This window comes from Ornithorhynchus anatinus, chromosome 1 (genome assembly GCF_004115215.2).
Source record: "Ornithorhynchus anatinus isolate Pmale09 chromosome 1, mOrnAna1.pri.v4, whole genome shotgun sequence".
NCBI classification, from domain to species: domain Eukaryota; kingdom Metazoa; phylum Chordata; class Mammalia; order Monotremata; family Ornithorhynchidae; genus Ornithorhynchus; species Ornithorhynchus anatinus.
This window is the reverse complement of record NC_041728.1, coordinates 146,645,622-146,670,137: the sequence shown is the minus strand read 5'-3', so window position 1 is coordinate 146,670,137 and position 24,516 is coordinate 146,645,622. Positions and strand designations below refer to the sequence as shown.

Genomic DNA, 24,516 nt, shown 5'->3' with positions numbered 1-24,516 from the left:
CTTCAAATGGCTCAGCACACGGTTAAGCGCTCAGTAAATACCACTGATTGATTGATGGAAGGATTATAACTGCAGGAGTAAAATGAAAATCCCTTTGAGGTGAATAATCAGTGTCAGTTAAAATTAAATGATTACGTGGATGAAACAACAATGAAAATTGATGACACTATATTATTGTGTCTTCACAGAACCTAAAACTACTCAGTGCCTGTGGAAGGAACACATTCTTTCCAAGACAACATTCCCATGAAAGATCTGATCTTCAATTTGTTACCCTTTCAACTACATCCAACTAAGTTTCTTTCTCTTTGGTGGTTCTTTCTAGTGCTGTTCAGTCAGCTGTGATAGGACCAACTTTATTTTATTTTTAGACTAGATGGTTATTATTAAGATATTACCTAGCATTCATGTCATAATGGGGGCTGCCTCTCTTCCTGGGTAAGGGATTGTGTTTTGGCCTCAGGCTACAAATCTCTGCTGTACTGACTTCTTAGACGCCTGTGTATTTTAATGAAAACTGAATCCATATGCTTTTAATTTGTTTGCACTGAACTCATCAAAATCTTCTTTTGTAAGAATGACTGGCTGTCCAAGAAACATTCTGAGCCTCTTTAAGTCTTTCTTTCTTAGAAACAAAGTTCTGTTATTGCCAAAGCAAAATAAATTCACCACCCAAACTGTATAAATCAAGCAAATGTTGTGTAACTGAATTTGACAATTTATGTCCATTTTAATCAAGGGTATGTCATTCATTCATTCATTTATATTTATTGAGCACTTACTGTGAGCAGAGCACTGTACTAAGCACTTGGAAAGTACAATTCAGCAACAGATAGAGACAATCCCTACCCAACAACAGGCTCACAGTCTAGAAGAGGGAGACAGACAATAAACCAAAACAAGTAGACAGGCATCAGTAGCATCAAAGTAGATTAATAGTATTATAGATATGTACACCTCATTAATAAAATAGAGTAATAAATATGTACAAATATACACAAGTGCTGTAGGGCAGGGAAGGGATAGAGCAGAGGGAGAAGAGCAGAGGGAGGGGAGGAGGACCAGAGGAAAAGGGGGGCTCAGTCTGGGAAGGCCTCCTGGAGGAGGTGAGCTTTCAGTAGGGCTTTGAAGTGGGGAAGTGTGCTAGTTTGGTGGATTTGCAGAGGGAGGGCATTCCCAGGCAGAGGTAGGACGTGGGCCAGGGGTCGACGGCAGGACAGCGTGAAGCAGTGTGGCTCAGTGGAAAGAGCACGGGCTTTGGAGTCAGGGCTCATGAGTTCGAATCCCAGCTCTGCCACTTGTCAGCTGTGTGACTGTGGGCAAGTCACTTAACTTCTCTGTGCCTCAGTTCCCTTGTCTGTAAAATGGGGATTAAGACTGTGAGCCCCACGTGGGACAACCTGATTCCCCTGTGTCTACCCTAGTGCTTAGAACAGTGCTCGGCACATAGTAAGCGCTTAACAAATACCAACATTATTATTATTATTAGGACAGGTGAGAACAAAGCAAGTGAGGAGGTTAGTGGCAGAGGAGTGGAGTGTGCAGGCTGGGCTGTAGGAGGAGAAAAGGGAGGCGAGTTAGGAGGGAGCAAGGTGATGGAGAGCTTTGAAGCCAATAGTGAGGAGTTTTTGCTCCATGCGAAGATTGATATGCAACCTCTGGAGATTTTTGAGGTGGGGAGTGACAGGTCCAGAGCGTTTCTGTAGAAAGATAATCCAGGCAGCAGAGTGAAATATAGACTGAAGCAGGGAGAGACAGGAGGATGGGAGATCAGAGAGCAGGCTGATGCAGTAATCCAGTCGGGATAGGGTGAGTGATTATACCAACAAGGTAGTGGTTTGGATGGAGAGGAAAGGATGGATCTTGGTGATTTTGTGAAGGTGTGACTGGCAGGTTTTGGTGATGGATTGGATGTGTGGGGTGAATGAGAGAGTGGAGTCAAGGATGACACCAAGTTTGCGGGCTTGTGAGATGTGAAGGATGGTAGTGCCGTCCACAGTGACGGGAAAGTCAGGGAGAAGATAGGATTTGGGAGGGAAGATAAGGAGCTCAGACTTGGACATGTCATCACACATTGTACACAAATGCATGTACACATTTGTTGCTTTTCCCTACCTGTAATTCATTTTAGTGTTTGTCTCACCAGCTAAATTGGAAGATCTTTCAGGGAAAGGATTGTCTAGTAACTCTATTGTTCTTGGTATAGTGCTCTGCACACAGTAAGCACCCAATAAACACTATTGATTGATTCATACAGCACGGGTTTGCCTTGAGGGGAAAGTTCATAAAATATCATTAAGATGTACTTGAAATATTTATCAAATTGTGTCTATCACACAGATCCACTATCACACTTACTTAACTATTCATCAGTTTATGTTGTCTTCCCCTTTCGATTATAAGCTCCTTGAAGGAAGGGATGACTATAGGTTTTCCAGGCACGTCTCAATAAATATTAATAATTATAATGATGATGATAAAATATTTTTGATGGTTAAAGCAAGTCACTGACTGGGGCTTTTCTGGAAGACAATGCATCAAATGAGGGGTAATATAAGATCATCCTTGCATAGACCCTGGAGTCCTGAGGAGTAGAACCAGAGATGCATATACCACTAAGGACAAATCTTCTCATTGCTGGATATATCCATATCACTCATCCTTTTAAATCTGGTCTGGATTTCTGGATGTCTGGATTTCCTGTTTCACAGTGGGTCAACACCTTCAAATATCTTTTATTTAAGCCCATTTTCCAGTCTCCCCTTTTACGTTTCCTCATCAGGACATGTCATGTCATTCCTCAAAAAAAATCCGGTGGTTGCCCATCTCGCCTATCTTGCCAATGACTCCTAGCCCATGTCCTGCCTCTGGCCTGGAACGCCCTTCCTCCCCAGTCCGACAAATAATTACCCTCCCCTACTTCAAAGCCTATTGAAAGCACATCTCCTCCAAGAGGTCTTCCCAGACTAATCCTCCCTTTTCACTTCTCCCGCTCCCTTCTGCATCACCCTGACTTGCTCCTTCTGTTCTCCCCCCCTCCCAGCCCCACAGCACTTACATACATATCTGTCATTTTTTTTTTGTATTGATGTTTGTCTCCCCCCATCTAGACTGTAAGCTCACTGTGGTCAAAGAATGTGTCTGTTTATTGTTAATAATTATAGAATTTGTTAAGTGGTTCCTAAGTCCCAAACATTGTACTCTCTCAAGAGCTTAATACAGTGCTCTGCAGTAAGTATTCAATAAATGTGATTGAATGAATGAATGAACTGTCACCAGGAGACTCTCCAAGTCACTGAGAAAAAGGTTTGCAGCTGATAGACTTTTTTCCAAACCATCTCCAAGACTTACTTACACTGTCAGCAAACCAGAAACTGCCATCTTTCTGATACACACCTGTCAGCCTTACCCTTCTTTCCTCATTTTCTCACTCATCTGCCTCTTCTTCTTGTGATCTTCCCCCTCATTTTCTCTTTTCCTCCTCATTGAAGCACACCTCTTTGAAACAAACCTTATTATGTGTTGCCCTTCTTTTTCACAGTTCCTTTCTGGTACATTTTGGGAGGTTTTGGAAAGTTTTGTGCAATCCTAGTGAGAGAGGCTTAATGCATTATGTTAGCCTAAAGAAAGTAACAGAAAGTAGGGGAGAGAGGATAGGGCTGGGTGAATGATTCCAGAAAACAGAATGGCATAATGAGAAGGGCACAACCCTAGGAGTCAGAATATCTGAGTTCTAATCTTGGCTCTGCCAAGAGTCTGCTGTGTGACCTTGGACAAGTCTCTTAACTTCTCTGGCTTCAGTTTCCTCATCTGTAAAATGGGGAAATAAATACTTGTTTTCTCTTTCACATGTGGAACAGAGACTATAACTGATCTGATTATCTTGTATCTAATACAGTTTTTGGCACATAGTAACTACTTAATGAATGCCACAGTTATTGTTATTCGGATAAGCAGAGTGGTAAGAAATGTTACAGATACATTTTGTTGTATTTCATCTGAAATCTGAAAGACTTATGCATAAATGCCAAAACCATGTAGATTTTGTTAATAATTATGAAATTTGTGAGTTCCCCCAAGGGGGTAGGAGGGTAATTACCATTTATTGTACTCTTCCAAGTGCTTAGTACAGTGCTTTGCACACAGTAAGCACTCAATACATTTGATTGATTGATTGATTGATTGATTGATTTCCCCACACTTAATACTGTGGAGTATTAACACAGTAAGCTTCTAATAAGAACTAATAGTACATGTAGATTTGAGTAATCTCAATAATTTCTATTCACTATCTCCCTACATTTTGTAATTACCATCTATTAGTAGTGACCATCCTCTCAGGGTCACACTTGGAGAGTTTCCAGCATGCTACCAGTGATGACTACAGGAGGGACAGTCAAGCAGAGGCATACCCATTCCATTCTTAGCTTGGGCAGTGGCTAGTGAGTGGAAGGCAATCTGCTACAAGTCAAAACACACTTATGCTGGGCAGCAGCGGCATGAGAGAGAGTGAAGGACAGAGACTCGTTTACTGCGCGGAAGGAAGCAATGGTAGACTACTTCCATATTTTAACCAAGAAAACTCTACAGATAGAGTACCAGAACGATTGCAGATAGAAGTGGATTGTCCTGGGAGAGATGTGTCTATGGTGTTGCTATGGGTCGGACACTACTCAACAGCATCAAACAACAACAAGTAGTAACCATAAATTGTCTGGATAAAGAGGGGTTTTCTATATTTCTTCTCTGATCAAAAAGCTCATCACCCCTCGGTTACTAGCTGGGTTACAGCACTAATTCATATCCCCTCTGGCGATAGTCTTAATTCCACACCCTGGATAGCACAACCAGAAGGAAGCGATGAGCACCTAAAGAAGGATTTGTTTATGAGAGACAATCGTCTGATAACACTGACCTCATTTGTTTCTACAAGCACCATAAGGAAATCTCACTGAATGGGGTAGGGCTTGAAACAGGAAACACAACTTTTCAGTTCCTTTTTTAGAGTCCTAATGACAACCTGAAACCATGAATCTGGATGGAGGAAAGTTCCAAATGAGATTTGCCAAAATAGAAGAAGCAATCCCAAACTTTTGTGGCCCTTCCAGCCAAGTTTGTGAAATGTTCCTGGAACAGTTCTCAAATCAAGATAATTGTCGAGACAAAATGCTATGGGTTGGGATAGTAGGATCCTATCCATTACACCACAACACTTGGCCTTAGAACAGCATTTCTTCAGCATGGGGAATGTTTACTGCAGTTATCCAGTCATGATGTCATGTTCTCTATCGAAATTTCAATTTAAAAAAATAATGTTGGGTCTCGTTGTCATTCATTCTTCAGTTGCCCTTCAATTTTGATACTTTTACAGTTCCACGCAAAATTCAGGATTAAAAGTCTTGGTAAAATCTGTCTGATCCCAGCCCTCTGTCTGATGTGCGTACTTAGGCCCTCCCATCCTCAGAAAGCAGCAGAGTTTGGGCAAACACAGCTCGGTCAGACACGTTTCCCCTTTCAAACATGGAGATCCTTCATCTAATGCAGCTTCCATTTCTGTAACCCCTTCCTGCTGCCTTCCCCAGTGCCATTTTATTAAAGCTGCTGCTCATCTGGCATTCAGCTGCATGACTTCTTACACGCTTCAGAATAAATCACCGCATTGCTCCGATCTTGGCTTCTCTGCCCTCGGCTTTCAATTAAATTTAGAATTGACTTTAAAGGTACAACCTTAATGTACGTGGTTCAAAATGACCTTGTTTCCCCTTTCCCACCACCTGCGACTTCCTGAGCAGGTCTCTTGTACTCCAGCTCCTGGTTCAAAACCTAGAAACAGGAATTTGCTATATGCTCCCGTGGCAAACCATAAGTCTCAAGCTGTTTAAAGTCTTTAAAGTTACGTCCAAAAGGTATAGTATACTCTGCTAGAGAAAGCTGGGGGCCTGAATCTCTTGCTGCCTGTGTTAAGGAAGAGATAGAGAAGAGGGAAAAAATAACCTTCTTTTTAGTTAAAGACTTCCCCTAATATGTTTAATTCCTGCACCTTGTTTGCCGCTGATTGATCTTTTATCACAGTGATCACTATTAATGTCATTATATAAATTAATAGGAATTCATCTCCACAAAGGTTTAAAAGCTTCTGAAAGCAGATCTTCACATCAAAACTAACTTTTATCTTTTGTCTTATCATTCGGCTTCTCACTTTTTAAAAGGCTATAAAAAATCTAAGCTTCAGACATCAGTTTAGGATTTTGGCTTGCCTTCTGCCTTATTTACCTACTGAGAAGCCATCATTGACTATGATGATTAAATCAGAAAACATATCTGGCAATGCTGGTCTTGCAGTGTTCAAAGGACTACCACTAACGTTAATGGGCATTGTACATTTTCTCTGGCACCAAAGACACTTCCCTTCCTTTTCAATTTAGTAAAATAAGAGGATTAAGGGTTGGTTAAAACCTCTAAACACCCATGTTTTCTCCCTTGGTATTTTGAAAGTTTCAAGATATTTACTCTTGCATTTACTTAGACAGTGAGACTCATGTGAGGAGGGGTCTCGTTCAACCTTGTATATTCCAAGAGCTTAGAACAGTGCTCTGCTCACAGTAAGTGCTCAATAAATACGATTGAATGAATGAATGAATGAATGATTTACTTGTGTCTACCCCAAGACTTAGATTAGTGCTTGGTAGATAGTAAGCTCTTAACAAGTACCATAATAATAATGTCTTAATCCCCATTTTACAGATGATATCACTGAGGCACAGAGAAGTGAAATGACTTGCCCAAGGTCACAGAGCAGACAAGTGGTGGAGCTGGGATAGAATCCAGGTCCTTCGGATTCCCAGGCCCATGCTTTTTCCAGTAGACCATGAGGCTTCTCTATGATAATTACCATTGCAGACCTCAAAGCTCAGAAGACATTTCCAATACACTCAACCATTGAAAATAGCTTTGCTGTCGATCCAGTGGAAAGAACACTGCTCTGGAAATGAAGAGACCTGGATTCTGGTCCCAGTTCAGCCTAGTGGGGTTAAGCCATCAGCGGTGAATATTTCTCCCACAAAAAAAACCACTTAGAAGTATTCCCCAAGGTGGAGTGGCCCAGCAGAAATCCTGATAAACAGCAAAAATGGACAAAGATTGCCTATTGCACAATGATGCTACAGCTCAGCACTGGCACCAGGCCACAGTATCCTCAGCCATAAATGGGTTCTGCATTTAAAGAATCTTTGTCTACTCTTCATAATGTCCTGCACCTCTGTTTCCCCACCTGCTGGCATTCTGTGCCCTAGTGATAAATGATGATGATGTTATTTGTTAAGCGCTTACTATGTGCCAAGCACTATCCTAAGCCCTGGGGTAGACACCAGTTAATCAGGCTGGGCACAGTCCAGTGGAAACATGACTGACAGAGGTGGGAGAGTGTAAGTGGTGCTGCTGCACAAAATGCTAGCACTGTAATCAATCAATCAATCAATGGCATTTATTCATTCATTCAATAGTATTTATTGAGGACTTACTATGTGCAGAGCACTATACTAAGCACTTGGAATGTACAATTTATTAAGCCATTACTTTTTGCAGAGGACTGTACTAAGTGATCAGGAGGGTACAGTTCAAGAGAGTCAGTAGACATATCCCCTGCCCACAATGAGTTTACAGTCTAGAGTGGGAGACAGACATTAAACAATTTATAAGATATAATTTATAAATAGGTACATAGGTACTGTAGGGCTGAGGGTGAGGTGAAGATGAATGCCCAAAAGGCACAGATCCAAGTACATAGATGATGCAGAAGGGAGAGGGTGCTGTAGCTTAATCGAGGAAGGTCTCTTGGAAGAGATGTGACCTTAATTAGGCTTTGATGGTGGGGAGAGTGGTGATCTGGCATATATGGAGAGTGAGGACATGGGCAAGGGGTCGGCGGCGAGATAGACAAGATAAGACACAGTGAGCAAGCTGGCACTAGAGGAGCAAAGTGTGTGGGCTGGACTGTAGTAGGAGATGAGTGAGGGTCTCATTCTTGATGGGAGCTTACATCATCACCTTTGAAGATGGGAGACATCAAAGATAGCTCATTCATTCATTCAATAGTATTTATTGAGCACTTACTATGTGCAGAGCACTGTACTAAGCACTTGGAATGTATAAATCGGCAACAGATAGAGACAGTCCCTGCCCTTTGACGGGCTTACAGTCTAATCGGGGGAGACGGACAGACAAGAACAATGGCAATAAATAGAATCAAGGGGAAGAACATCTCATTAAAACAATAGCAAATAAATAGAATCAGGGTGATGTACATCTCATTAAACAAAATAAATAGGGTGATGAAGATATATACAGTTGAGCGGATGAGTACAGTGCTGAGGGGGTGGGATGGGAGAGGGGGAGGAATGGTGGGAAAGGGGGGATAAGAGGGTTTAGCTGCGGAGAGGTGAAGGGGGGTAGAGGGAGCAGAGGGAAAAGGGGAGCTCAGTCTGGGAAGGCCTCTTGGAGGTGGTGAGCTTTAAGTAGGGATTTGAAGAGGGGAAGAGAATTAGTTTGGCGGAGGTGAGGAGGGAGGGCATTCCAGGACCGCGGGAGGACATGGCCCAGGGGTCGACGGCGGGATAGGCGAGACCGAGGGACGGTGACGAGGTGGGCAGCAGAGGAGTGGAGCGTGCGGGGTGGGCAGTAGAAAGAGAGAAGGGAGAAGTAGGAAGGGGCAAGGTGATGGAGAGCCTTGAAGCCTAGAGTGAGAAGTTTTTGTTTTGTGCGGAGGTTGATAGGCAACCACTGGAGGTTTTTAAGAAGGGGAGTGACATGCCCAGAGCGTTTCTGCAGGAAGATGAGCCGGGCAGCGGAATGAAGAATAGACTGGAGCGGGGAGAGAGAGGAGGAAGGGAGATCAGAGAGAAGGCTGACACAGTAGTCTAGCCGGAATATTACGAGAGCCTGTAGCAGTAAGGTAGCCATTTGGGTGGAGAGGAAAGGGCAGATCTTGGTGATATTATAAAGGTGAGATCGGCAGGTCTTGGTAACGGATTGGATGTGTGGGGTGAACGAGAGAGACGAGTCAAAGATGACACCGTGATCTGGGTGATCCAGAGCCCAGGAGAAGAGTGGTATTACCAACCCCTTAGGTAGAATGCCAGCCATATTAAGTCAGCATCAGACCATCTTGGTCTGGGCTGTGGGGAGCTCTGTTAGATTTTCGGGCTAGAAATAATTGACTATCTGGGAAAAAAAGAAAGGTTATAACAGTGTTTTGTTCAGTTCTGAAACTGGACATGATATAATGATATTCTCTGGCCAAACACACTCTCTAGTTGGAAGTTTTAAGTTCTATGTCCTCGAAGTTGAGTGAGGCTTATGAAATATTTGCCATCTTCCATTTCCTCTCCTCCCTTGCAAGAATTTACGGTTTGCTCATTTTCTTGGTAAAAATGGACTTCAATTTTCTTTCATGAAAATTACATTCTGAAGGGCTTTTGATCTGGCTTTATTTAAATAGGAAAAGTTTTGAGCTATGCCCCTGCAATTTCATGGAATAAAGTAGAAAAAAGAACCTGAAAGCAGCTACAAAATCCACCCACAAAATCCTACCTCTACTTAACTGCAATATGGGGAAGTGAAGCAGGCAGAAGTAGGAAAATCTTGCTAGGACTAGGAGATCAGTGGTGAAGGCTGCTGACCAAAGAACCCATAGGGCATCTTACAGGATGGAAAAGCTCAACGGAAACCCTGAAAATAGCTGGCTAACATGGGCCATGAAGTCCCGAAGTAGTTATTGAGGTGCTTCCCTGGAAGCCACCTGCTGGTCTGTGGTGTGAAAGGACAGCATCGATGCGATGTCGTAAATGGGTTTTGTACCCAAAATTCTCATGTGTGCTTCACAGTGTGCTTCTTCACTTCCTTCCCACTCACTAACTGCCCTGGCGGGAATGTGGCCAGCAGGGAAAAAAGAGGAGAGTGAGCAGAACTTAAGCACTCTAATCAATTCTTTCATGCAGGTTCTCGGTTCCCAAATCTTTGTAACTGAACCCAGGTCCATTCATCATTTATGTTGTGAGATTTCATCTATCCATCCTAAGTGCATTATTTCCCCAAAGTTTCTACTTCAAGCTTACAGGTAATTTCTTCTGATCTATCTTCGGCTTTCATCGAATGCCCATTATTGTTTCTAGATGCTCCAAGAGAGAAGTAGAAGATACTTAGGGTTTCTTTTTATGTGAAGTTTGAAAAGAATTAAGGATAAAGAGAATTATAGGCCCTACAATTCTATAATCTATAAATCTATCAATTCAGCAAGAGCTTTCAGAATTCTGCCATCATCATTGATTCCTTCAGGGCTTCAATTAAATTCTGAGCAACCCAAATGTAAAAAGATTCATTTGGAAGCATTCCTTAGAAAATATTTTATTTCATTTAGGCTTTCCTTTAAGGAAAAGTCCTGCAAAGGGGAGACTGCATATGCTTCATTCTCTAAGAAGATGACACTAACATGAAATTCTTCAATCCATGAAAAACACAGTGCATGACTAACAAAAATCCACTTCATCTCCTTGGTCAGTCCAGTAATCATAATAATAATAATAAAAACTGTGATATGTGTTAAGCTCTTACTATGTGCCAGGCACTGTACTAAGCGCTGGGGTGGATACAAGTAAATCGGGTTAGACACAGTCCCTGTCCCACATGGGGCTTATAGTCTCCATCCCCATTTTACAGATGAGGTAACTGAGGCCCAGAGAATTGAAATGACTTGCCCAAGGTCACAGCAGACAAGTGGCTGAGCCAGGATTAGAACCTATGACCTTCTGACTCCCAGGCCCATGCTCTATCTACTATACCAGGCTGTTTCTCAGCCCTGAGGCTCAATGATGATGTCATGGTTTAGACTTTGGTGCACAGAAGATATCTTGCTTTTTGGAGGTGGGACATAATGTAGGTGATTACAAATTGATGTTTCCTTTATTTGCTAAACAGAAGTAAACCAGAGTTATTTAGCAACCCATATCGTGGAATCTGATCATTTTCCAGGAGCACTATCCATCCCTGCAATTAAATCTCCCGGGAGGATCTTCTTCAGTCAATCACTCAATCGCATTTAAGCACTTACTGTGGACAAAGCATGGTACTAAGTATTTGGGAGAGTATAACAGAGTTGATAGACATAATCCTGCCCACAACAGGCTTATGGGCTAGAGGGGAAATCTATCTTCTTGGCATATTTTGAAGTTGCTCAGTCTGTCCAGATGTTCAAGGGCTCACAGACACATCTCCTGGTCAATCAGTTGATCAATCATATTTATTGAGGGATTATTATGGTAGAGCACTCTACTAAACACTTGGGGGAGTACGATACCACAGAATTGGTAGACACATTTGCTGCCCACAAGGAACTTAACAGTTTAGAGAAGAGCTTACGATGCTGATGCTTTTGCCATTTGCAAAATCTGCCTGTTTTCCAGACTGCTTCTCTGCGATCCAGGCTTAGTGGAGTCTTCTTCAGTCAAAGAGAGCAATCCTCTCTTGATTGCACTCTGTAATACTTCCAATAGGCCTATTTTTGCATAGTTTACTTCAGTATTTCTTTAAAGTATTCGTTTGGCCTTCTGTGTTTGCATGTGCTCCCCTTAGATCCACCAAAGAGATCCACCTTTATGTGGTGTGACTGGCCGGGCCTTGGCCAGGCCAATTCCATTTTGTAACAAGCCACCATTTGCTCTGAACACACACACCATGTATCTCCAGGCACCCCTCAATTCTGAAAACCCACAAGGTCCCTGATGCTGGAAGGCTAGTAATCAGCAAAAGGCCAAAAACCCACGAGGTAACTGGAGTGGAGAATTCCGACGGGTCTTGCCACCAATCTTCCCAAATATGACCACTGAGGCAGGGAGGATCAGGAATTAGCTGACTAAATCCAGAGGGGAGCCTCCACAGACTCTTGGTAGTGGGTTGGAACTCTGTCACAAGGAGGTGGCACGTCACCTCTACAGAGTTGGGGATGCCCACCCTGCTGGTCCCTCTGTGGAGCCACATGACCAATTGGATTTCCTCACTGAAGCAAGGAGAAGTGAGTATTCCCTCAAGAGATCTTGATTGTCAGGTGACTTGAAAGATAACCTGTGCAGGGGGTGTTTAAAAGGTAGCCCCTGGATGATTTGAAACGTAGCCCTGGAGACAACCGGCGTCTCCTTCCCAGTTCTGCCGGCTGTTAGAAGTCGGGGAACATGCTGGCCACTTAATTGTATTCCTCCCAAAAAGGGATGCTCAATTATTCTTTGTTTTGTAATCTCAATAAACCATGGGGTACTAAAAATAAGTGTATTCTTCCCGAAAGGGAAGCTGAATTTGCCACACGGAATAAATCTTGCCTGGCTCAGGCTTTCTGACTCTGGCCTCCCACTCTTGCCACACCCATCCTCAAACCCATCTCCAAGCTATGAGTGACATGTGGGCAATTCTCAAATCCATCTCTCAAACCTAATATCTCATTGTTATCATTATTGACATTATTGTCATTATCATTTTTATCATGTATTTGTTAAGTGCTTAATATGTGTCAAACACTTTTCTAAGCCCTGAGATAGATACAAGTTAAACAGATTGGACACAGTACCTGTCCCACATGGGGCTCACAGTTTAAGTAGTGGGGAGAACAGGTGTTGAATCCCCATTTGTTCACTGAGGAAACAGGCACAGAGAAATTAAGTAACTTACCTAAGGTCACCCGGAAATCAACTGGCAGAGACAGAATTGGAACCCAGATCCTCTGAGTCCCAGATCCCTGATCTTTCCACTAGACCATCTGACCTGCAACACCACATCATCTCTCTCTACTCCAGAATGTCTCTACTGGGATGTACTGCCGGCTCCTCAAACTTAATATAGCTAAAACAGAACTACCCCTCTTGCCCCCTAAACCCACTCCTCCTCCAAACTTTTCCCATCATAATCAATCACACTATAATTCTCCTTGCCCCAGAAGCCCATAAACTCGGTGTTATCAACAATAACCCAACTCTCACATTCAATATTCTGCCCAAACTTATCTCAGTTCTTCCTATATTAGATCTCCTGCGTCCACCCCTTCCTCTCCACCCAAACAGCTACCACCCTGAAAAAAAGCTCTGGTCAACATTATGACTAGACCATTGATAGCATCAGCCTTCTTACTGTTCTCCCTGCCTTCAGCCACCTCTCCTCCAATCTATACTACATAATGCTGTGTGGATCATCTTCTTGAAGCATTATCCTCTAGAGGTTTACCCTATAGAAACACAGTCCCTGCCCCACATCAAGCTCACAGTCTGATTAGGAGGGAAAGCAGGTTTAGTCCCCGTTTTACTGATGAGAAAAGCGAGGCAGAGAGAAGTTAAGTGACTTACCCAAGGTCACATGGCAGAGTCGAGATGAGAACCCAGACCTTCTGACTCCCAGGCCCAAGCTCTTTCCACTAGGACTTTTTTTCCCATTGACACCTAGGAGCTAAGCTTGTGGGTAATTACAATAAAGCAACATACACATTTGATTCTCTCTAGGAGTTTACAATACAGCCAAGCAGTGTGATGTAATCAAGAGCCCTGGATTCTAAATCTGATTCTCCTATTTGCCTACTGTAAAACCTTGGACAAATCACTTAACTTCTCTGTGCTTCAGTTTTGTCATCTGTAAAATGGGAACTAAATTTCTGTGCTCCCTCTCTCTTAGACTGTGAGCTCAAGCACTGAGCATAGGGCTTGGCACATAGTAATCAGTAAACAAACATCACATTTACTATTATCATCATTGTTATCATCTAATAGTAATTTAATGGGGAGACAATTTCATTTATACACAGTGGAGGTAGGAGGAAGGACAGAGATATAACAATGAATCTATCAGTATGAAACATCTGAATAAATAATAGAACATGAATATGAATATGCAAATGAAATATACCTATGCGTATAAGTGCTGCAGCTAGGAATCAAATGTCTGAAGGTGATTTGGGGTTGATGACACTGGAATATTTACCTGCATGGATAGCTCTGGCTCTGTTTCCTTTTCTACCATTAAAACAATGATCACCCTCTTATCCAAGAGGCTTTCCCTTAGCCCCGCTTTCCTCTTTTCCCACTCCCTTCTGAATCACCCTGACTTGCTCCCTTTGTTCATCAGCACCCCCAAACCCACAGTCCTTATGTACATATCTGTCATTTATTTATTTATATTAATCTCTGTCTCCCCAGCTCTAGACTGTAAACTCGCTGTGGGCAGGGAATCTGTCTATTGTGTTGTACTCTCCCAGGTGCTTAATACAGTACTCTGCACAGAGTAAGTGCTCAATAAATACAATTGAATGAATGAATGAATCCAGTTAAGTCTAGAGAGGAGCTAGGTGCAAAATACCAGCAAACCCTTGAGTAAAAAGCATTAAAACATAATAGAAGAAGAAATCAAACAGCCAGTTGTGTCAGTTATAACAAGAGAGCTTGATCTGGGGCAGCAAGCAGCAAGACTGTTGATAGCCAGCCTCTAGACATGGCTTGAGGCCGGACCCACACCCCCAACCTGCTGACCCAGTACTCTGACTTTCACAAGAAGGGGGGGTTGCAAATAACTCCATTTCCTCCTCCCCGTTCCTCACTGCTCTTATCCCCACCTCACCTGGAGGAAAGAACAGAACCAAGGTTCAGTGAAAATGAAATGTGCTGCCAATATCAACAAATCAGTCACAGACCAGGCCACATCCCTCGCAATACTTCCCTGGCCTCACATACACCCTGGATGAGGTCAAAAACAAAAGAGAACAAGGAATTCCACATCAGGAAGACCCCTAAGGGAGGACGGTTCTTAGTGCCTGCGTTCCATGACAAGAATAAAAGGGCCACTTTAAAAGAAGGCCCAGCAGCCTCTGGGTGGGGAAAAAATTTTCTAAAGTTCCCCCAGTTCGTTAACAGCTTACAGAATTTTCTCTGTAAAGGAGACTGGACTTCATTTTAGAACCAGAGTGTTTCTAAGGAGAAACCAGTCTTCAGAGGGAGTTGAGGTTGGACACCCCAGTGTAGCCCTGGCGATTTCCCATGCCAAAGCCACTCTAGTGGCAAAAAATTAGATCAATGGGGCCTTCACTCCTCCCACCACTCTCCCCGGCTGGAGCTTGGCTGACTCACTGTTTGTCTGACTGACTGTCTGACATATTGATGAACTGATTTGGGAGCCATTTGCTTAACATGGACCTGAAAGCCAACAACCAACGCCAGGGCGTCTAGCCTCATATTTGGCCCTGCCAGCAGCCTGTAGTTGGATGTGGGGATGGATGGAATAGTGGGAAGCAGCTTCCCTCTTTGATCCCATCTCTGGCTCTTACAGAAGTGGTCCTGTGACACAGGGACCCTGGAGAAGCAGCGTGACTCAGTTGTAAGAGCCCGGGCTTGGGAGTCAGAGGTCGTGGGTTCGAATCCCGGCTCTGCCACTTGTCAGCTGTGTGGCTGTGGGCAAGTCACTTCACTTCTCTGTGCCTCGGTTCCCTCCTCTGTAAAATGGGGATTAAGATTGTGAGCCTCACGTGGGACAACCTGATTACCCTGTATCTCCCCCAGCGCTTAGAATAGTGCTCTGCACGTAGTAAGTGCTTTACAAATACCAACATTATTATTATTATTACCTTATTAAGAAATTCCCTAAAAGGTGCATGGCACATTAAGAGTAAAAAAAAAAAAGATATTTGTTAAGAACTTCTAGTAATAGTGTTTAAGCGCTGGGATAGATACAAGGTAATGAAGTTGTCCCACGTGGGGCTCACAGTCTTAGTCCCCATTTTACAGATGAGGTAACTGAGGCATGGAGAAGTGACTTGCCCAAAGTCACAGCTGATAAGGGGCAGATCCAGGATTAGAACCCATGACCTCTGACTCCCAAGCCTGTGCTCTTTGCACTAAGCCATACTGCTTCTCTGAGTAGAGAAGAGATATAGTGTTGCCTAGTATAAAGAGTATGGGAGTCAGAAGACCTGGGTTCTAATCCCACCTTGGTCATTTGCCTGCTGTGTGAACTCGGGCAAGTCACTTAACTTTTCTGGACCTCAGTTACCTCATCTGCAAAATAGGATTCAATACCTGTTCTCCCTCCTAGTTAGACTGTGAGCCCTGTGTGGGACAGGGACTGTGTCTGACCTGATTTCCTGGTATCTAATCCAGTATTTAGAACAATGTTTAGCAAATGCTGCTACTTTTATTATTATTTTTATTATTCAGTTAACAGTAAGTTTTTCATGGATTTCTAAGAGGCAGCTTCAGCCATCACACAGACCAGATGAGAAACCACAGGCAACACAACCAAGAACTCTTTTGTGAGCCCCAAGTGGGTATCAGAAGCCACAAGGGATATTAGACATTATTCTAATTTGGTAAACAGCAGTAACACAATCCTGATTAACAAACTGTCTAGGTATTTCAGAGCAGAGATTATTCCCATATGTGATTGTTATCACCAGGCAGCTTCCACATACCTATACAAATTCAATTCTATATGGAAAGAGAAAAAGGCAGTAAAAACCATGGACTGTTTCACAAACAGGCAAAATTAGAATCACTCTATCATTCTTGGCTACTGCTGAGTCATACCCCTAATTATCACACACCATGAGGAAGTAGCTGAAAAATATCTAACAGGTGCAGCAAATAAACATCAGCCCCGTAACTTCTTTGTAGTTCCAGCTTGGAATGCTATCTGTTCCTAGAGATGCTATATCGTGCATGTAGCATTTTCAAATGATGTTTATGTTAAGGAATCCCTTCTTAAAGCCAGTGGAAATACATAATGTAATTCCAACCAATAATTGTTTATTTCTTTATTTTATTCACTTTCTTGTAGCCCTTTTTGAAAACTACTGAAGATTAAATTTCCTTTGTTACAGGCTTTAAGTACAATTAGTATCAGCCAAGCGTGTTTATTACAGAATTGCTTGTCATCCAAAACAAGGAAGTTCAATTAGGGAGGCCTGTGGAATTATAACTGCAAGAGTACCCCAAGCACAGGCCCGGACAGAGGTTTCTGTCTAAAATAATCCATCCAATATTCATCCCTCGTGAGCAACAGGTGGGTTCACAAGGGAACGCTTTTCTGATGCGGAAAAGTTTCCTTTATAGCCAATTTAGGTTTTATGTGGAAGAAAACTGTTTAACTTCTACAAGAAAAGTTAATGGGGGTGGGGGTAAAGAGCGGGGTGGAAGGAAATGTAGCTGCTGGGAAAGAAGCAGACTGCTTCTAAAGTTACCATTTGTAAGGTCTTTACCCTGTTCTGTTTGGGGCTATTGTTCTGAGTAAATCATCCATTGAAAATCAAGCTCTTCAGCTCATTATATATTCTCCCTCTGAGGTGACCAGAATCATTTCGTACAGCCTAGTCTGGGTGCTAATTACCTGCTCAAACACCTTGTAAATACCTCTGTAAACTTGTCACAGGGAAAACTCACCTTTTTATTCCCGCACACTTGTTGCGTGTTCTCTATTCAACATCCTAGTTGTGGCGTTAAAAAGCAGTCAGTTAGCTCTTGTTATTTTGATGTGACAGTCTCCCTTTTCCCCAACTCCCTCAGCAACCTAGCCTGAAACCCTGACTTAAATACAAATAATGTTTACCAAAAGTAAATCACATCTTTCCATAGAGAGGAGCATTTTTTTTTTCCTTTTTACCTAATTCTGGAGTTTCTAAGTCACTGCACTGCTAAAGCTTTTTCACAAATACAAGCTTAAAAAAAAATCAGGTCAGCCTAAACTCCGAGATAGGGAAGATTCTAGCAACATAGGAATCATTTGCCCATACATAATCACATTAAATATTTCAGTGTATATTTCAATCATCTACAGAAGAAAAACATCCCCAAAAGTGTTTGTATGGAAAGGATCATGAAACGCCATACCTATACATGGTCTGGGTTTAGATGAACATTTGCTCATGCTCTCCAACCCGCCATGATCATTTTATTTTGTAGCGTCTCTGTTTCTAAATAGCCACACCATCCCAACACCAAAATATATTTACCAAGACAAGCCCCCAAAGATGTGGCTAAAAGACACACTCCTTCACTCCCACTTGTGGTTTAGCTAAGAATCACATAGCTTTTCCAACAGAAGGAGCTGGAAAGTAGGATTGAGGCAAATTTGATCATTTAGTTCTATGTCCACCTCACTCTGATGAGCAGGTTTGGGGTTGGTTTTTTTTTTCGTCATGGTTGGGTTTTTAAGCGGAAGGTGAAGTCTGTCTCTATGTGGCACTGTGGTCTAAGTGGCTGCTGCTGGGGTGCAGAAAAGCCCATGAAGCTTAAAAATTTTGCAAAGAGCAAACAATCCTCCTGCAGACCGCGGTAAATAAAATAACAGCAGTGGGGTGATTTGCAACCATGTAACGGGCTTTTGTCTGGGTCCATTCCTCTCTGCCTTGAGGGTTTCTGTGTTCCTTCTCTGCAGGGTCTCAGTGTTTTGCCCCTGGGCTACAAAGGCCCAGGGCTTGAGCCCCTCCTCCAGATAGTCACCCCCAGTCTTACCCATGCTGGGGCTTACTTAGAGCAGACTGAAGAGTTTCAGTGGGGTGCAGGGCACTGCAATTTAGGATTTCGGCACTGCAGGTTGAATTTTCAGCAGTGCATCGGTAAGGGTAGACTTCAAAACAACATTTACTTGTCCTCTTAACCATTTCATTGCTGATGGTTTTAGGGACAGTAGCTGGATGACTTCCTTCTAACATACTGTAACTTTTTCTGGAAGTCACTTGCAGTATTCTAAAGGAGTCTCTCTCCTTGAATAGGGTGCCCAGACACCTTGCAAAATTGTCCCTGTTTTCACTGGCTGTCGCGTTTTCCCAGAAAGGCCTGTTGTAGGGAGAGAAGACATAATTGCCGTATATTTGAGAGACACGTGCCCTTAAAGTGAATCCAGACTGCAGCTGATGACCAGTATTCTCCAAATGAAAATCTGGCAATTCTGTCCTTTAACTGGCCTGACACCCACTCAAACATTATCATTAATTTGAAAAAACAAAGTTATTTTTAAACTAAATAATCTCCAGGTGGGTTTTTTTTTTTCCAGTCATCCTGAGGATAGGTGAAGGGTATGCGGTTTCACAGAAAGTGAATGCCTACATTGGTAGACTAAATGTAGCTTTGTGATTAAGGTTGCTAACAAAGGGTTTAAACTAAAACAAAAAATGGCCTGGAGTTAAAGGGGAGCCTTGGGCTTAAGCCCAGAAGAATCTGCTAGCCTAGGGATTTGGGATGCAGCACTTCCTAGCAGAAGCACCACCTCTCTCCACTTCAGTCCATACTTCACTCTGCTGCCTCGATCATATTTCCAGAAAATGTTGAGTCCACATTTCCCCTCTCTTCAAGAACCTCCAGTAGTTGCCCATCCACCTCTGCATCAAACAGAAACTCCTTACCATTGACTTTTAAGCACTTAATCACCTTGTCCCTTCCTTGCCTTGATACTTTCCTATTACAAGCCAGCCCACACACTTCACTCCTTTAATGCCAACCTACCTCAATCTCGTCTATCTCGCTGCTGACTTCTCAGCCACGTCCTGCCTCTGGCCTGGAATGATGATGTTGGCATTTGTTAAGCGCTTACTATGTGCCAAACACTGTATCTACTGGGGTTGATATAGGTTAATCAGGTTGTTCCACGTGGGGCTCACAATCTCAATCCTCATTTTACAGCTGAGGTAACTGAGGCACCGAGAAGTTAAGTGACTTGCCCAAAGTCACACAGCTGACAGGTAGCGGAGCTGGGATTAGAACCCATGACCTCTGACTCCTAAACCCATGTTCTTTCCACTGAGCCACGCTGCTTCTCTGCCCTCTCTCCTCATATTCGACAGACTCTCCCCCCAACTCAAAGCCTTACTGAAGGCATATCACCTCCAAGAGGGCTTCCCTGACTAAGCCCTCTTTTCCTTGTCTCCCACTCCCTCCTGCCTCACCCTTACTTGCTCCTTTTATTTATTCATTCAATAGTATTTATTGAGCGCTTACTATGTGCAGAGCACTGTACTAAGCACTTGGAATGAACAAGTCGGCAACAGATAGAGACAGTCCCTGCCGTATGACGGGCTTACAGTCTAATCGGGGGAGATTCACCCCCGATTATTCACCCCTGCCCCCTTTTATTCACCCCCCCTCCCAGCCCCACGGCACTTCTGTGACATATCCATAATTTATTTATTTACATTAATGCCTGTCTCCCCATCGATACTGTAAGCTCATTTGGGGCACGAAATATGACTGCTGTATTGTTTTATTTTACTCCACCAAGCACTTAGTACAGTGGTTGGCACACAGTAAGTGCTCTGCAAATAAAACTGATTGATTGACAAAGTAAGGATGAGGAAAGAGGAAGCAGGAGACACCATTGACAGCTCTTCTTAACTGGTTCTGAGTGTGCCCCCACTATGAGGTCCTGGTATAAGATTTGGCTAAGGGACTCTGAAATGAAAGTCAGTACCAACACAAAGAATTTCTGTTAGTAGTGCTGTATAATAATAATAATGATGATGGTATCTGTTAAGCGCTTACTGTGTGCCAAGCAGTGTTCTAATCACTGGGGTACATACAGTAATCAAGGTATTCAAGTTGTCCCACATGGGGCTCACAGTCTTAATCATTTCAATTATCATTTTACAGATGCGTTAACTTAGGCACAGAGAAGTTAAGTGACTTACCCAAGATCATACAGATGATAAGTGATGGAGCCAGGATTATAACCCACGATCTGACTCCCAAGTCTGTGCTCTTTCCACTAAGCCATACGCTTGCCAAAATAACACCAAATCTGTCAATCAATTAGTGGAATTTATTTACTGTGTGCCTAGCACTGTACTAAACACTTGGGAGAGTACACTATAACGAGTCAGAAGTAGCTTTACCTGCCCCCAGGCATCTTACAGTCTAGGGGAGACAGGCATTAATAAAATAAATTACAGATATGAGCAGAAGTGTTGTGGGGCTGAGGTTGGGTGGGTGGTGAATAAAGTGTGCAAATCCAATTGCAAGGGCAACACAGAAAGAAGAGGGAGTAGAGGAATTGAGGGATTAGTAGGGGAAGGCCTCTTGGAGGAAATATACTTTTAATAAGTCTAGGTAGTGGCCAGGCCACCTTGCCACAGTCCCATCCATGGAGGGAAGGGGGTAGGGGAGAGAGGGTCAGGGGCAGGGGGACAACTGGGTTAGTAACCACTAGCCAGTCAGGAGAGCAATGAAGAAAAGGATAACAAGAATACCTGCGGTGGCATTTTACAACACCCATTAGGCGTGTCTCAAGAAGCAATCAACCCCTCAAGTACAAGTTCAACTCTGAAGTAGTAGGGTTTTTGTTTTGGTTACCTAAATAAATGCTTCCACTTTTTGCTGGGTTTGCTAAAAGAGACGTGATGGTGCTTGATAGCTCTGGAATATTTTAGAAGGAGGATGAATTTGTCACTGCATAGAAAGAGTAGTTCAAATGAGATATGTGCAACAAGCACAACACCCTCAAAGAATAAAACTGCACTCCTCCCCAGCATCAGAGCTGGGATAATAGATGTACTTTGCCAGCAATTCCTCTTATCTCTTCTTTTCTCTGTTCCTCCTTTAGGAAGAGGCTACCCTGCTGAAAGTGTTCTAAACCAGTCATCCAACCATGGACTACCAGGGCATGGCAGGAAGAGGAGGAGGCCAGGGGCCTGGGGAGAGAGAAGGACACATTCTCTTTGCCCACAAGCCCGGTGTGCAAAAATACCTCGAGAAGATCCTGTGGGAATAAATGCCTATGTCAGTGCCCAGTCGAAGTTCACGGGAAGACAGAATCAATCCTTAAAATATCCTCTCAGGTTCTGGTCATTCCCAATTTAAGCATGTTGCCTTCTACCCTCTGACTGTGAAAGTCTGTTAAGGCTCAGTTTCCCTTTCTATTCACCATCCACCCTCACTCCCCTGGGGAACTCATTCCCTTCCACGGCTTCAACTACCACTGGATGATTCCCAAATCCACCTCTCCAGCCCTGACCTCTCTCCTTCTCTGAAGGCATTTCCTCCTGCCTTTGGGAAATCTCTACTTAATTGTACCACCATCACCTCAAACTTAACATGTCCAAAACAGAACACCTCATCTTCCCACCCAAATCCGATCCTTCCTGTGTCTTTTCTATCTCTGCAGACAACGCCATCTTCCTCCCTACTTCAGAATCCCATAAACTTGGCATCTTCCTCGACACGTCTCTCTCATTCAACCCACATATTCAATCTGTCACCAAGTCCTGTTGGTCCTACTTTCACAACATCTCCAAAATCCACCCTTTTCTCTTAATCCAAACTGCTACTACACTGATCTAAGCACTTATTCTATCCAGCCTGCACTAGCAGCATGGCTCAATGGAAAGAGGCCAGACTTGGGAGTCAGAGGTCATGAGTTCTAATCCCAGCTCCGCCATTTGTCAGCTGTGTGACTTTGGGCAAGTCACTTATGCGGTTCAGTGGAAGGAGCATGGGCTTGGGAGTCAGAGGTCATGGGTTCGAATACCAGCTCTGCCACTTGTCAGCTGTGTGACTGTAGGCAAGTCACTTAACTTCTCTGTGCCTCAGTTACCTCATCTGTAAAATGGGGATTAAGACTGTGAGCCTCACGTGGGACAACCTGATTACCCTGTATCTACTTCAGCGCTTAGAACAGTGTTCTGCACATAGTAAGTGCTTAACAAATACCAACATTATTATTATTATTATTAACTTCTCTGGGCCTCAGTTCCCTTATTTGTAAAATGGGGTTGAAGATTGTGTGCCCCACGTGGGACAGCCTGATTACCTTGTATCCTCCCCAGAGTTTAGAACAGTGCTTGGCACATAGTAAGTGCTTAAAAAATACCAATATTATTATTTTTACCATCTGCCTCCTTGCTGACTTCCCTGCCTCCCATCTCTCCACACTCCAGTCCTTACTTCACTCTGCTGCCCAGATCATTTTCTAAAAAAAAAATTCAGTTCATGTCATCCCACTCCTCAAATGCCTCTAACTGTTGCTCGTCGACTTCTGCATCAAACAGAAACTCCTTACCATCAGCTTTAAAGCACTCAATCAGCTTGCCCTGCCCACCTTACCTCACTGATCTCCTAACCCAACCCAGCCCACACACTTCATTCCTCTAATGCCTTCCTATGGTACCTCAATCCCACCTCTCTCACCACTGACTCCAGGTGCACATCCCTCAACTGGCCTGGTACTCCCTCCCCTTCCATTTGTGACAGACCACCTCACTTTCAAAGCCTTAATAAAATCACATATCTTCCAAGAGGTCTTACCCAATTAAGCTCTCTTTTCTGGCTCTTTCCTCCTTCTGCGTCACCTGTGCATTTGAATCAGAACCCTTTGGGCCCTTGATATTCAGCCAACACTCATCCCCACAACATTTATGTACATATCCATAATTTATTCATATTAATGTCTGTCTTCCCCTCAAGACTGTGAGCTTCTTGTGGACAGGGAATGTGTCTACTAGCTCTCTGGTATTGTACTCTTGATTCTATTTATTGCTATTGTTCTTGTCTGTCTGTCTCCCCCGATTAGACTGCAAGCCCCTCAAAGGGCAGGGACTGTCTCTATCTGTTGCTGATTTGTACATTCCAAGCGCTTAGTACAGCGCTCTGCACATAGTAAGCGCTCAATAAATACTTTTGAATGAATGAATACTCTTTCAAGAGCTTAGTACCGTGCTCTGCACACCGAAAACAATAAATACCACTGATTGAATACAGTGCCAGACATTTATCTTAGAAAACCATCCAGAGTCAAACAGATAACACTGTCAGGATTTTCCTCTTTATAGTGAGCCTCATTTTTTCTTATTTAATTCATTCCATTGATCCTGATTATAGAATCTAATCACTAGATAAGTGGATAAGTTTAGATGTGTTATGTTGACTTGAGAAAATCCTGGGTCATAAATTCTCCTTAAGATCCTCTGGATAATTTTTATCAAAAGCCAAGTTAAACTGCTGATCCAGCTAATGTTTTATAATCTGGCTGCTGCTAATTTAAATTGTGATTTTTTAGTGGATATTTTATATATTAAGCATTGTATGCCAAGACTGAGGTAGATAACAGATAATCAGATCTGACACAGTCCTTTTCCTACATTAGGCTCACAGTCTAAAAGATTGGAAAAGTAGCTTTCATCCCCATTTTATGGATGAGGAAATCGAGGCACTGAGAGTTTAAGTGACTTGCACAAGATCATACAGCATATGCAATCGGTGGAGAGGGATTAAAATCCAGGTCTTCAGTGCCATGCTTTTTCCACTAGGCCACACTGTACTCCAACCTACTCAGTTTGGATTTACCCATCAATTCTAAATTCAGCTTCTTGGTTCTCCTGCTTTCATTTAAGTGTGGCACCTAAAGTGAACAATATGACTCGCCCAGTCACCTGTACACCAAGAGATGCTACACCAGACCAAGTGATGCTTAGAAAAGCAGCATGGTGTAGTGGATAGAGCATGAGCCTGGAAGTCAGAAGGT

General features: G+C 43.1%; 1 non-coding gene across 1 annotated transcript; it reads left to right on the top strand.

Moving 5' to 3' along the window:
• The first annotated feature begins 4,331 nt into the window (after nt 1-4,331).
• LOC114815502 lies at nt 4,332-4,469 on the top strand. The gene has a single exon (XR_003763290.1). It is a non-coding gene; the product is annotated as a small nucleolar RNA SNORA7 (small nucleolar RNA).
• Nucleotides 4,470-24,516: the final 20,047 nt, after the last annotated feature.